Source organism: Dasypus novemcinctus, chromosome 19 (assembly GCF_030445035.2).
Source record: "Dasypus novemcinctus isolate mDasNov1 chromosome 19, mDasNov1.1.hap2, whole genome shotgun sequence".
NCBI lineage: Eukaryota > Metazoa > Chordata > Mammalia > Cingulata > Dasypodidae > Dasypus > Dasypus novemcinctus.
The window spans coordinates 59,652,858-59,668,092 of NC_080691.1; the positions used below are offsets into that span (position 1 = coordinate 59,652,858).

The following is a 15,235-nucleotide window of genomic DNA, read 5'->3' on the forward strand; positions in this document are numbered from 1 at the left end:
CTGCCACTTCTAATCAGCTGCTATTTGCTGAGAGTATATTTTTGATTTCTTGAAATGTGGTGTTCATCTCCATCATATCTGTTATCTTTTTGCATATGTCTGTAATTTCCTCTCCAAATGTTTCCTTCATATTGTTAATCTCTTCCTTTACTTCATTAAATTGGCCTCTAATATATGTTTTGAGATCTTTAAGTTCTTGTCCAATGTTATGCTCCCCTTCCTGGTTTTTAATTTGTTCATTGGATTCAGCCATGTTTTCCTGATTATTGGTTTGTTTTGTTGTTTTTCGTTGTAGTCTGGTCATCTTTTATTCTTGATGGGTTTAATCAGTTCCTCAGCTTCTTTGTCTATTCTTGGGGATTTATTAGTTATTGTTTGTGCATAAGTGTTATGTCTTCTCTTTGTCACTTTGTTCTTCTTATTCTATTTTCTTGTTGCTGGCTAAGTTCACTTTGAAGGAAAATATTAGTGCCAGGGAAAGCAAAATGAGTAAGAAAAGAAAATGTATAAAGTAGTATTGGTAATAAATATTAAAAGAGCAACAATGTGAGATCTGGGAGAATGGGTATTAAACTCATGTTAGTTGTGTAGGGGTATAGCAGTAAGTAGTGTACCTATAATGAGACAGTCAACTGAATATGGGGAGGAATATAGTATGAATTAAAAAGCCAATGTTTTCATGAGAGAGGGAAAGAGAAGAGAAAGACAATAATATCAAGAGTGGATAAAAGAAAGAAAACAGAAGAAAGGTATTAGAAATTAAAAGTCAGACAATTTGGGGTCCAAAGAAAGGGAGGTGGAATGTAAGAGAAACAGTACATGATGGAAGATGACAAGATGTGGGGGAAAGGGGATAGTGTTGGTGGCCAAAATCAATTCATACATAAAGAGGAAATGGTGGATGAGGAAACACAGCAAGTGTGAAGCACTCCCTGCAGCACCTATTATATAAAGAAAATAAAATAAAATAAGAAGAAAAAGAGAGAGAAAAGAAAGAGAAGAGAAAAAACAGTTGAGAAAAGAAAAGGGGGGGGGGGGAACAAGCAAGAAAAAGAAAAGGATAAAAAAAACTAAATAAATGAAGAAGGACTTTGCGATATAAAACAGGAGAAAAGACCAGAAGACAATACAATATTAGCAACCAAGACAAGAAAAAAAAGTAAAAATAAAATAAAAAAAAAACACAAGTGCTGAGGTCTAGGGTAATAAAAGTCCTCAGATGCACTTCAGGGCATGGTGGATTCAGCGATGGGAAGTCTGTGACACTGCAGACTCAAGGTGTGTGAGTCTCTGGCATGTGGGCCACCAGTGTTTAGGGAACTCAGACCTGGGAACCATGCTTCCAGTTAACAGGGGGCCTGGGAGCACCACAGCACAACACAGCCTTCAGGGGTCCCCACAGCTGGGCACCAGCCCTAGGGGGAGGGATCCCGCCCACAACCTCTGACCTCTGTGTCAGAAACCCAAAATTCCACCTTTACAAGAATCTCTTCTGTCACTGTCTCACCAAATTGACATCCAGACACCTCCTGCCCTGGAAGCCCTGGAAACAGCCCTCTGGGGATGCCACTGCACTACAAAAATTTCAGGGACCGCTGCACATGGACCAAGAGCCCTAGGGGGAGGGGTTCCACCTAGGACTTCTGACCTCTGTGTCAGAAACCGCAAGTTCCACCTCTTGCAAGAATCTCTTCTGTCACTGTCTCAACAAATTGACATCCAGACACTTCCTGCCCTGCAAGTCCCCCAAAACAGCCCACTCAGGTTTTGGGAACACCCCACACAACAAAGATCCCAGGGATCACCGGGGCCCAGCCACCAACCCTAGGGGGAGGGGCTCCAGCCAGAACCTCTGACCGCCTAGTCAGAAACCCAAAATTCCACCTCTCACAAGAATCTCCTCCATCACTGTCTCACCATATCAACTTCCAGATACCCTCCACCCTGCAGGCCCCCGAAACAGCCTGCTCAGGGCTTGGAAATTCCCCAGCACAGCAAAGTCTTCAGGAATCTCCACTGTCGGGCCACCAGCCCCAGGGGGGAAGAGTCCCACTCAAAACCCCAACCTCTGGGAAAGAGACCCAAAATTCTCCCTCTTGTAAGAATCTCCTCTGACACTGTCCCACTGATTCGAAGTCCTGACACCTCCTGCCCTTCAAGCACCTGCAACAGCCCTGTCCAGCAGGACTCCAACCCTACTCAGCTGCTTCTTTGAAGGAGATATTTTGAGGTGCACTCACTCAGATGCCATCTTGTCCCGCCTCTCCCCTCTTTCATCATAATTCTATAGAACTGGAAGTAAACAACAGGTATAAAAAGGAAAAATGCACAAATCTATGGAAATTGCACAACTTTTAAATAATCAGTGGGTCAAAGAAGAAATTGCAGGAGAAATTAGTAAATTTGTTGAAACTTGTTGAAAAACTATTCCCAGGGCAAGAAAAAGGAATGAAATAACAATGATCAAGTCAGAAATAAATGATAATTTAGAACAAAAATAAAAAAATAAAAAGAATGAACAAAACCAAAAGTTGGTTCTTCAGGAAGATTTTTTAAATTGGACAAACTTTTAGTTGGAGTGACAAAGGAAAAATAAAAAATGCAAATAAATAAAATCAGAAATGAAAATGAGAACATTACTACTGATACTACAGAATGAAAAGAGATCATCAGCAGATAGTATGAACAACTGTATAACAAAGTAGATGATGTAGATGAAAAGGAAAATTTCCTACAAACATATGATCAACTTACACTGACCCTAATAGAAAGAGAAGTCAACATACCATTCACATATAAAGAAATTGAGATAGTCATCAAACATCTCACCAAAATGAAAAGGCCTGGGACAGATTGCTCACAAGTGAATTCTCTTAAGCATTCAATAATGATTTAATACCAATCATACTAAAACTGTTTTTAAAAAAATCCAACAGTAGAAAATGCTGTCAAACTCATTCAGTGAAATTATCATCCAATACATAAAAAGAAAATTACAATCTTATTTCCCTGATGAATACAGATCCAAAAATCCTCAGCAAAATATTCATTAATTGAACCCAACAACACATTAAAATAATTAAACATCAGGATCAAGTCGATTTTATAAGAGGCATACAAAGGTGGTTTAGCACACACATACACACAATCAGCATGATATATTACATTAATAAACTATAGAAAAATCACATTATTATCTCAATAGGTGCAGAAAAGGCATTTGACAAAATACAGCTTGTTTTCTTGATTAAAATACTGAATAATATATGGATTGAAACAAAATTATCTGAACAGCATAAAGGGCATATGTGAAAAATACACAGTTAATATTGTACTCAATGTTGAAAGACTGAAAGCATTCCTGATGAGATCAGGAAGAAGACAGGGTTTCTCACTGAAACAATGAAGTTTAATATAATGAGAGCGGCTCTAGCTTGAGCAATAAGGCAAGAATACTAAATATAAATTTGAATGGAAGAAATAAAATTTTTCTATTCACAGATGATATACTTCTTTACACAGAAAGTCTTTAAAAACTACATAAAGCTACTTGAGCTAATAAATGAGCTCAGCAAATTGCTAGAATACCAAATAGTTTAATATGGAAAAAAATCAGTTGTGTTTCTGTACATTATTAATGAGAAACCTGAGGAGAAAGTCAGGAAAAGAGACCATTTAAAATAGTGAATAAGATAATAAAATATTTAGGAATAAATAACCCAGGATGTAAAGACCTTGTATTCAGAAAATTATAATACATTGTCAAAAGTAATCAAAGGAGAATTAAATAAATGGAAGAACATTACATGTTCATATATTGAAAGACTAAATTTCCTTAAGATATCAAGGATATATAAAAATGTTTGGGTATTTTCATAGTGGTTACAGTTAAAAATGTCAACTGAGGGAGTGCTGAGTTCCTGGCCAGGGGAGCTCTATCACATTTCCCAATGGAAGAGCAACAATTCCCCAAGAGCAACGGCAAAGACCAATAAAGAAGGATGGTCCAACAATGAGCCCTTATTACTGATGACTATGCTTATGAGCCTGTGTGCACCTGAAATATGAACTAGGCCTGGAGCCACAGGGTGCCTAAGATTACCTCCTGAGAGCCTCCATGTTGTTCAAATGTGGCCAGTCTTGAAGCCAAACTCAGCATGTAAATGCATTACCTTCCCTGCAGCGTGGGACATCACTCCCGGGGATGAGCCTCCCTGCTGCTGAGGGATTGCTACCAAGCACCAAATGAAGATGTAACTAGAAAAAGACCTTGAGGGGAAGTGGACTTGGTGCAGTGGTTAGGGCGACCATCTACCACATGCGAGGTCTGCGGTTCAAACCCTTGTCCTCCTTGACCAATGTGGAGCTGGCCCATGTGCAGTGCTGATGCATGCAAGTAGTGCCGTGCCATGCAGGGTTTCCCCCCGTAGGGGAGCCCCACACACAAGGAGTGCATCCCATAAGGAGAGCCACCCAGTATGAAAGAAAGTGCAGCCTGCCCAAGAATGGTGATGCACACAGGGAAAGCTGACACAACAAGATGATGCAACAAGAAGAAACAGATTTCCGTGCTGCTGACAACAACAGAAGCAGACAAAGAAGATGATACAGCAAATAGACACAGAGAACAGACAACCGGGGTGGAGGGGGGTGGGAAATAAATAAATAAATAAATAAATAAATAAATAAATAAATAAATCTAAAAAAAAAAAAGATAAAGACCTTTTTAAAGATAAAAGGGTCAACTCAGACCAGCAGAATATCTCAGCCTACAGGTAATATCATGTGTTAAAAAGTGCTTTTTGACCTTGAATAAAAAGGGGAAATTGAAAGAACAAATGATTTTATATGGCTATGAGTCTCCAAAAAAGAGTTGGAAGGTCATCAGAGGGCCATGCTTACACATGCCTCAGCAGGGTCTCAGAGACAGCCAAAGTAGATAAAAGCCCAGGTAAGGTTCTCCTAAGGGCTACAGGTTCTATGGTCATGGCAGATGGCTCTGGTGTTCAGTGCCATGTCAGTTGGCCCTACTTTGTAGTTTGTGTTCCTGAGTATGATGGAGTTGGAGTCAGATGTGATCTTTCTATACATGCTTCTTCTGTTACTTTTACCAGACTTGCAGTTGGTGCTGGAGTTGGTATATACTCAGGAGATCTGAATCTCTGGAATGTCCATGTGACAGCCAGGCCCTCAGCCTCAGCAGACTTGCTTTTCCTACCCTCCGGTTTATTGGACCAATAAACAGGGAGGTGAAGAATGTCAACCACCACACCAGGGAGTCATACAGGAGAATTGCATGCATCATCCTTGTGGAATCTAAGACTCCTCTCGATATAGAGGTGGAGTAGACATAACCATCCCAGGGTCCACAGGCTGGAGGAATAGAGTATGAATTAGAGTGGACTTACTGATATTCTGCTATGGGACTACTGTGATTAGTAATGGAAGAAATTGTAGCATTGATATGGAGAAAGTGGCCATGGTAGCTGCTGAGGATAGGGAGAGGGAAGAAGAGATATGATGTGGGGGCATTTTCACTACTAGGAGTTGTCCTAGGTGGTACTGCAGGGACAGATGCTGGACATTGTAGGTCCTGCCATGGCCCACTGGGTGGACTGGGGGAGAGTGTAAACTACAGTGTAAACCATTAGCCATGTGGTACAGCAGTGCTCCAAAATGTATTCACCAAATACAATGAATGTGCCATGATGATGGAAGAGATTGTTGATGTGGGAGGAATGGGGTAAGGGAGGTGGGAGTGTAGGGGGAAGTCATATTTTTTGAATGTAACATTAAAAAATAGAAAAATAAAGATATTAGTTCTACTGAAATGGATATACAGATTCAAAGCAATCCCGATGAAAAAAATTTCAACAGTCATTTATTTTATTCTTTAGTGTACGTGAGGCACTGAATACAATTTAGTACTTGGTTGGGAGCAATAAACAAAGTTTTAAAAATGGTTCCTGAGCTTACATATAATAATTACACATTAAAATTTTTATTTCTCTTAAAAATTTAAATAGCAGTTATTAAATGGTATAGCTGATTTTTGAACTCTTCAAAACTTTCTGCAGGAAACCATGAGTTGATTGGCTGAGCAGCTGACTGTTAATTGTGCACCTGACACTTTAGCGGTATGAGCTGTGCTTTAAATGGCTCATCTCTATCTCTTCTTGTTGTAACTAATTTTGGTACCTTGGAGATTGAAGCTTTACTTGAAAGTCTGATGCTTCATGATTCTCTTCTAGATCTATACAAAGTTTTTAAAGTCTTTCATTCTCTGGTCTTAAGATTGAATGAATGGCTTCAATTCCACTCTCCTATAGTTAGGTAATGCTAATTCCATGTCCATCTTGCCCTCCATCATCCTAACTTTTTTAAAGTTTGAAGTCTGTCCAGTGAGGGAAGACAGGTTGCCCTGCACTAGGCCCAGAGATTGGCCCAACAAAAGCCAAGGCTTCTAAGACAAGCAGATATCACTGTGGGTCAAATAGCTACATGGTCTGCTCAGAGAAAATTGTCCAACGTCATTGTGTGATCTCATCAAGTGTCCTGCAGCTGCTGCCTTGAAGGAACTAGTCTGAATATAAACACTCAGGATTCCATAGTACAGTGAGGGGTTGCTAGATAGTACCAGTGGGGGGACCCACCAACTGTCCAGCTCTGCCCAGAAACACAAGGACCTGGCATGGGACTTACCTCAAGCCTCCACCAGGGACACAGGCTGCTCTGGGATGCCTTGGCTCATTCCCATGACTTCCCACCATCTGAGTGGGCCATTTCTTCCCCTGCTTTACTGAGTTTTCCCAGCTCCATGGGCAGCTCCTGACACCTCAATACCAGTGCCAGGACAACTGCCCTGAAAGTGGTAACAGATTATCAGAGTCCAATTTATGACAGCTGATAATTAGGTTGTTTTGTTTTTATATTTTAACCTATCTGGGACAATGAATATGCTTGATACTTATTTCTCTTAGAACAATCTTTATTTATTTTTTTATCTAAAAATAATTATGTACAATTTGGAAAGCATAAAATAAAAAAATGGAAATACTGAATTCATTTCTAGTTTTTTAAATGTACATTCAATTCTTAATTGCTAGGATGCATAGTCTCAGGCTACTCCTAAGACCAACTGATACAGAATCAGCATTTTAAAAAGATCCCTGGATGTTAAGTTAGTCAAATGTGAAAAGTACTAACCCAAAAATGTAAAGGTTTTAAGATGCAACATTTTAATTATGACATTTATTGACCATTTTATTTTAATACAAGTGGTAGAAATTTTGCTCAATGTTCATGTGCATTTCTCATTTAATTTTCACCACAATCTATTTTAGGACTTTTGCATTTCCTTATGAATTTTAAAATTAAACTAGCCAATTTCTAGAAAAAATGCCAGTGCAACTTTCACTGCAGCAGTTAAAGTTATAGATTAATTCAGAGAAAACTCATAACATCAAGTCTTATGACACATGAAAAGTTAAATCTTTCTGTTAATCAGGGTATGCTCTTTATTTTTTCTTTTAGGTATTCTTATCTACCATAGCAACACTTTATAGTTTCTAATATATTTTTTAAAATGTGTTCTTCAGTGACATTGTGCATTTACAGAACAATCTTACAAAAAATGCAGGATTCCCAAACACCACCCCATGATCAAAACCTTACATTTGGTGTGAAATATTTGTTATAACTGATGAGATTCCTTAATGTAATTTTAGGAATTTTTAGACAATTGTTTCCTTTGTTACAATTGATGAAAGATTATTAAAATAGTACATCTCCGCCAATGTGTCAGACTCATTTCCAATTTTCCTACACATGGTCCTTCTGCGACATTTATTTGAACCTATGATTAGAACTATAGCCATTAAATATATATCCCAGGGAATTAAAATTTCTGGCTACTTACATGCCTGTTAAGCCCTGAATGTCCAAGGAGTTGCAGCCAAAACCTACTCTCCAGTTCATTGAACTCACCAGGGACAACTAACAAAAGAATGATGATGGACTACTCCATCCCAAGAATCAGAGAATATTTACACCTGCAAGCCATACAATTCCATCCATCTGCCCAATGAGATCTAAGCCCCCTCTCAATCAGAACCAGAGTGGGCATCACCATCCCCAAATCCTTTAGATAGAGGTATGAACAAACATAAGGGGGGATGCAAATATAGGCTCTAGTAGACATTATTGTTCTAGAAATAGAACTTGTAACATTGATATAAAGACAGTGGTCACCAGAGGTTCTGAGAGGAAGGAAATGGGACAACTGGTATAATATGGGGCATTTTTGAGACATTGGAATAGTTCAGCATGGTATAGCAATGACATACAAACTATTATACATTTTTTTTAATTTTTAGTTTGTTATTTTTAAAAGATAGTTAGATTACATGAATATTACATTAAAATTTAGGGAACTCGCATATGCCCCACTCCCCAACCCTCCCACGCTTTCCCATAAATTAACAACATCCTCTATTAGTGTAGTACATTTGTTACAATTGATGAACACATTGCAGCATTGCCTCTAAGTGTGGATTTTAGTTTATGTTATAGCTTAAACTCTCTCCCACATCATTTTGTAAGCTATACAAGATATATAATGCCCTATATCTGTCATTGCAATGTCATTCAGGACAATTCCAATGACCTGAAAATATCCTCATATTACATGTCTTCCCCTCTCCCTTCCCTCAGAGCCTCAAGTAGCCACTTCCTCCACATCAATGACAAAGGTTCTTCCAGTTTTAGAATAACCATAAGCCTATAGCATAACAGAAAGTCTACTTTAGTCTATTGTTCATCCCCCAATCCTGAGGATTCTGGGATCATGATGTCCATTCCACCTCTAATTGAGAGGGTTAGTTCTCATGTGGCAGATGTATGGGACTTTATTGCTTTCAGTTGTAGACTCTCTCTGTTCCTTGGGATGGTCATTGTCCAGCATCATTTCCTTGTTAGTTGTCCTGGGTGAGTTCAATAAACTTGAGAATAGGTGTTGCAACACCGCTGAGATTCAGGAACTGACTGGCACATGGACAGTCCAAAGATTTTGTCAAAATGCACAAAATTGTGGGCTGCAAAATGCAAAACATAATGTAAGCTATAGACCATGCTTAGTAGAAATGCTTCAATATGTGTATATCAATTGTAACAAATGTACCACCACACTAATGAAAGATGTTAATGGGGTAGAGTGTGGGAGGGGGAGGGATGGTGTATATGCTATTAATCCATTATATTTTCTTTTTTTACATCAACAAGTACAGAATAATTTCATAAAACTGGAGCCCCCATATATATACATATATATATATGTAAAATAACAATACAAAATTTGATGATAGCCACATAGCTCAAGTTCATATTTAACACTTTCAATTACACCAGCTACTTCTATGAAAATAGTATCTTCCTTACAATCCCCTAGGATCATTAGTCTTTAGTGTCAGCAGGACCCAAAATAGAATGATGCTTAACTTTAACAATTACTTTTTAAGACATCCTTTAAGTTGTTGACTAGCTTGAGATAGACCCGGAGTCACATACTTTTCTTTAAAAAAAAAATGTAATGTCAATACTTCCAAAAAACTTTTGAAGCAGCAAATAAAGTATTTAGTGTGACTGTGTACCAAAACACCTGGCAAGGTTTATGGCTTATGAAAGAAAGCATAATATAACCTTTACACTTAATTCTTACAATATTTATCCATATTTTTTCTCATTCCTTGCTATGGGTAGATGTTTATCAATTTACCTGGTGGCAGACTTGGCCCAGTGGTTAGGTCATCCGTTTACCACATGGGAGGCCTGTGGTTCAAACCCCGGGCCTCCTTGACCCGTGTGCTGCTGGTCCATGCGTAGTACTGATGGGCGCAAGGAGTGCCCTGCCACACAGGAGTGTCCCCCACATAGAGGAGCCCCAAGCGCTAGGAGTGCGCCCCGTAAGGAGAGCTGCCCAGCATGAAAAAAGTGCAGCCTGCCCAGAGTGTCGCCTCACACATGGAGAGCTGACACAGCAAGATGATGCAACAAAAAGAAACACAGATTTCCATGCCGCTGACAACAATGCAGCAAATAGACATAGAGAACACACAACCGGGGTAGCGGGGGAGGGAAGAGAAATAAATAAATCTTTAAAAAAATTTTTTAAAAAAATGGTCATACGTGTTTTGGGAATGAGATTTGTTTAAAAACCTGGTTTGTCAACCATTCTGTGTGCAGTAGCCCACACTTCTGTAACCTCCATTTGTGAATTTTCTTTTGCAAAGCAAAGAGTTACAGGAGGGTCAGAAGGACTCCAATGATAAGAAAGTGCTCACTTCAGACCTGCATTTCTCCTCCAACAGATTTGCTACTCACTGACTCCAAAGAGCACATATGGTGGAGTCTGCCACCAGATCTGCAGATGAGCAGCGTGATAAAACGACATTCCTGATGTCCTGATTGACAGTTTTCTCTTTAACAATGTCCAGCTATTTGCTTCCCAAAATTCCTGCAGCAAAGGTCGAGCACTGTTCAAAGAATATTGCAATGGGGATTCTTTTAAAGGATGATGGCAGTAAGCCATGCCTCCTCAGGATGGGGTCGACCAGCTTATCATTTAATGGGATCAACAGATATAGCAGCTCTGCACTGAACATGGTCAGCCTGGCTGCTGGACAGGTATGAGGAGTGGGTGAAGTACTTGAAATTTCTGGAATCCTCAAATGAAGACTATAAAACATATTTTGCCTGCATTTGACAATACACTGCCCAGTAAGGAATCAAAGCCAAGAACTCAGGGATAATCTTGACGAGGGTTTTCACAATCTCCGCTTTCTCTTCTGTGAATGACCCTCCACGAGAAATCTTACATGAATCAATCAGACTTTGTTTAGAAGATTGATGCAACTCCAATGCCTTGGCCACTTCTCTGGTCTCCCTTTCGCCTCTGTGGACAGCAAGAAAAGGCCAGTATCTTGACCACGATAGTGAACGCGCTGCCCATCAGATGGTTTGGCAGTGAAAAAGCTTTGGCCACAGAGGAAGACCACCAAGGAGACGCTAATGCAGATCATGGGGATAAGGTAGCCCACAAGGAAACTGACGTTCTACTGAATGTATGCAATATCTCCTAGCCTAAAGATCACTCCCAAGTTAATGCTCCGGTAAATCCAACTACAAACGCTCCCGGTGACTTCTGGACCTCGATCTTTAACCTGGTCCGTGCAGAAGGGCGAAATGTTGGCCTGGACGGTGCCCACGCCCGGGCCCACGAGCACCAGTGCCACTAAGGTGGGCACGCATTATTGGGTGGCGGCCGGGCAGGCATCTTCGCTGCCGGGCAAGGGCGCACAGGAGCTGAAGACCAGCAGGGTGCAGGGGTCGGCAGAGGCCTGCGCCCCGGGGTGTGGGCAGCGCTGGAAGGTAGGCAGCGTGGGGAAGGCGGACATGCCCATCAGGTGAGCGCCAGGCTGAGCAGCAACGCGAGCCTTGCCCAGCAGCATGTCGACCAGTTAGCTGCCAAGGCGACACGAGGGAGGTGATTCCCATGAGGAGCAGCAGCACCTGGCTGGCCTGTGCGCCCTCCCAGCTGAATGGCACCCATTCAGGGACAGTACCAGGTCCATTGTGAAGCCGTAGAAGGTGGCGCGTTCCACAAGCTCCGGCAGCAGCAAGGGGGTGCAATCCGCACGCGGGCCATGAAGGTCAATGACGCCGGTTGAGCCCCGCGCCCGCCAGCGCCCAGCAGTGGCACCACTCACCACGGGGACCCTCCATGCTCCCCCCATATTTTTAATGTAATATGTATTCGAAAGCTCCATTAAAAACAAAGAAAAAAAATCAGTGCTATTAACTGTTGTCCGGTTTACATCATGTGTTCTTTTCCCATATGCCGCCCTGTTACTAACAGCTTGTATTAGTTTTGCACATTTGTTAAAATTCATGAGAGAACATTCTTATACCTGTACTATTGACTATAGTCCACCATCTAAAATAAAATTCACTGTGTTATGCTCCAGGTTTCTCCTTTTAACAACTTTCATCTACATAACTCAGTGCTGTTAATTAACTCTCAAAATAAGGTGCTACCATCCCTGCCAAACATTTCCAAACCTTTAAAATCCTCCTAAAGAGAAATTATATACAAATTAAGCATCTACTCCTTCATTTTATAATATGGTATGATATGGTGGTCATATCTTTTGTTCTTTTATATGAATAGCCAGTTCTCCCAGCACCACTTTTTAAAGAAACTATTCTTTCCTAATTGAGTGGACTTGGCAACCTTGTAAAAAATCAATTTTCCATAGATGTGTCTATTTCCAAACATTCCATTCCATTCCATTGCTCAATATATCTATCACTGTGAGAGTTTTATGCTGTTTTGACCAATTTAGCTATGTAATAAGCTATAAAGTCAGGATTTCAGAGTCATCCAAGTTAATTCCTCCTGTTCAAGTTTTGTCTATTTGGGATCCCTTGCCAATCCAAATAAATTGGATTATTAGTGTTTTCTATTTCTGCAAAATAGGCTGTTGAAATTTCAATTGGGATTGCATTGTTTCTGCAAATGGTTCTGAGTAGAACTGGCAGCTTAGCAATATTTAGTCCTCCAATTCATGAACACAGAATGTCCTTCCATTTATTTAGGCCTTCTGTGATTTGTTTTTGCCAGGTTTTGTAGTTTTTTGTGTATATCAAGTACTTTGCATGTTTGGGTAAATTTATTCCTAGATACTTGATTATTTTACTTCCTCTTGCAAATATAATTTTCTCTTGATTTCCTACTCAGGTTGCTCATTATTACTGAATAGAAACACTACTGAATTCTACATGTTGATTTTGTATCCCACTGCTTTGCTGAATTCCTTTAATTGTTCTATTAGCTTTGTTGGAAATCTTTTGGGACTTTTTCTGTATAGAATCTTGTCTTCTGCAACTCATTAAATTTTTATTTCTTCTTTTTCTATGTGGATACATTTTATTTCTCTTTGTTTCTTGCTTAACTGTTCTGGTTAGAGCTTACAGCTGAATAACAGTCATGACAGTGGGCATCCTTGTCTTGTTCCAAAACTTTTAGTCTTTCATGATGGAGCATTTTTGCTCTAACTTTTCCTATATGCCTTTACCATGCTGAGGAAGTTTCATTCCATTCCTACTATACTAGGTATTTTTTATCAAAAAATGTACTTGTCACATATGTACTATTTTCAATATATTGGTTAAATATGTTTCACAGAGCCTTAAATCTTTGGACAGTCCAAATGCCTATAGAGCTGTGTATCCCAGCAGAGTTTCTGACAACTCCTACTCTCCAGTTTTTTGGGCTTGCCCTGTGCAACCAACAAAATAATGATAATGGACAGGTCTCATCCCAATATACAGGGAGTGTTTGAAACTGCTGACAAGATAATCCTTTCCATCTGCCCTGTGATATCTTGGCCCACTCTCAACCTGGGGCTGTCAGAGCAGACATTTTCCTGGTTCCATTGGGATTGGTGAATGAACAGTCATTGGGGGGGTGCGGTGGCCATGAACCAATGGAGATTAATTGTTACGGTGGATACTATTTTGAGTTGGTGGAAGAATTGAACAGCGATATAAAGATAGTTGTTTACCAGGGTTCATACTTGAGAACTGTTCCAAGCCCATGCTCTATACAGGCTTTTTAATCTGTCCTGCAAGTATGAATAGCAAAGTGACCCTTTGTTTAATAAACTAAAAAAGTGAGGACATTTCAGAGGCTGGAAGAATACTGACTCTCGTGGGGTATCATTCCCAAGTGAAGAAAGAGCTCCAGACCCTGACAAGAGGTCCCTCCTCAGCCTCTCTGCACTGGCTTGGGCCTAATACTGTGTTCACTACCTGAAAGTTGGCCCCCTTCTGCACTCCCTCCAGGCTGATGTGGCTTCTACATGCTCATTGCTTGTAGGGTGAATATGGTAGGTGTCCTGGGCTTTGAGAATGCTCAGGAATGAGACCGCTGGAAACAACATGAAAATGAATTATAGAACTGTCATAGTTACAAATTAGGTGTCAAACTATTTCTTCATATTTTGTGTTTTTGTTTCATTTATTTATTTTTTTATTGACTTTGTAATAATATTACATTAAAAAATATATATATGAGGTCCCATTGAACCCTACCACCCCCACCCCACCTCTCCCCCCGCCCCAGCAACACTCCCTCCCATCATCATGACAGATCCATTGCATTTGGCAAGTACATCTCTGGGCACCCCCGCACCCCATGGTCAACGGTCCACACCATGGCCCACACTCTCCCCCATTCCATCCAGTGGGCCCTGTGAGGATTTACAATGCCTGGTGATTGCCCCTGAAGCACCATCCAGGGCAGCTCCATGTCCCAAAGACGCCTCCACCTCTCATCTCTTCCTGCCTTTCCCCATACCCATCAGCCATCATGTCCACTTTTCTCAATCCAATGCCACCTTTTCTATGTGGACATTGGATTGGTTGTGTCCATTGCACCTCTATGAAAAGAGGAGGCTCAGATTCCACATGGATGCTGGATGCAATCCTCCCACTTTCAGTTGTAATCACTCTAGGCTCCATGGTGTGGTGGTTGTCCTTCTGACATGGATATTCTCATTGACATAATTAAGAATTAATTAACATAAAATGATATGGCACAGTTTTAAAAACAGTTTTTTCAGCATTGCTTAGAATATTTAAATCTTACATTTTATAGTGTCTAGGCTGGAACTTGGGTAGGGCTGGGGTAGAGATGTGGTGGGGAATTGGAGTAGAGATGTGATGGAAAATTGGAGTTGAGAAGTGATGGAGGTTTTTTTGATCAATGTTGCATTCTCTGTGTTTTTATTTATATTTTGTTATGCCCTTTTTACTAAGAATGATAATGAATGTACAAATAATTATGCAGCTTAGTGAATTACTTTAATTAGTGAATTACTTTAAGCTGCTCAATCTTTTTTTTCCAGATTTGATTATTATTATTATTTTTTTAATTACATTATGGAAAATATGAGGTCCCATTCAACCCCACCCCCCCCGCCCCCCACTCCCCCCACAGCAACACTCTCTCCCATCATCATGACACATCCATTGCACCTGGTAAGTTCATCTCTGAGCATCACTGCACCCCATAGTCAATGGTCCACATCATAGCCCAGACTCTCTCACGTTCCATCCAGTGGGCCCTGGGGGGATCTACGATGTCCCGTAATTGTCCGTGAAGCACTATCCAGGACAA

At 40.4% G+C, this 15,235-nt stretch overlaps 1 pseudogene; it reads right to left on the minus strand.

The window, feature by feature from the left end:
• Positions 1-10,369: 10,369 nt before the first annotated feature.
• On the minus strand, positions 10,370-11,789 carry LOC101445698 (solute carrier family 15 member 4 pseudogene; annotated as a pseudogene).
• Between the last annotated feature and the right edge of the window lie 3,446 nt (positions 11,790-15,235).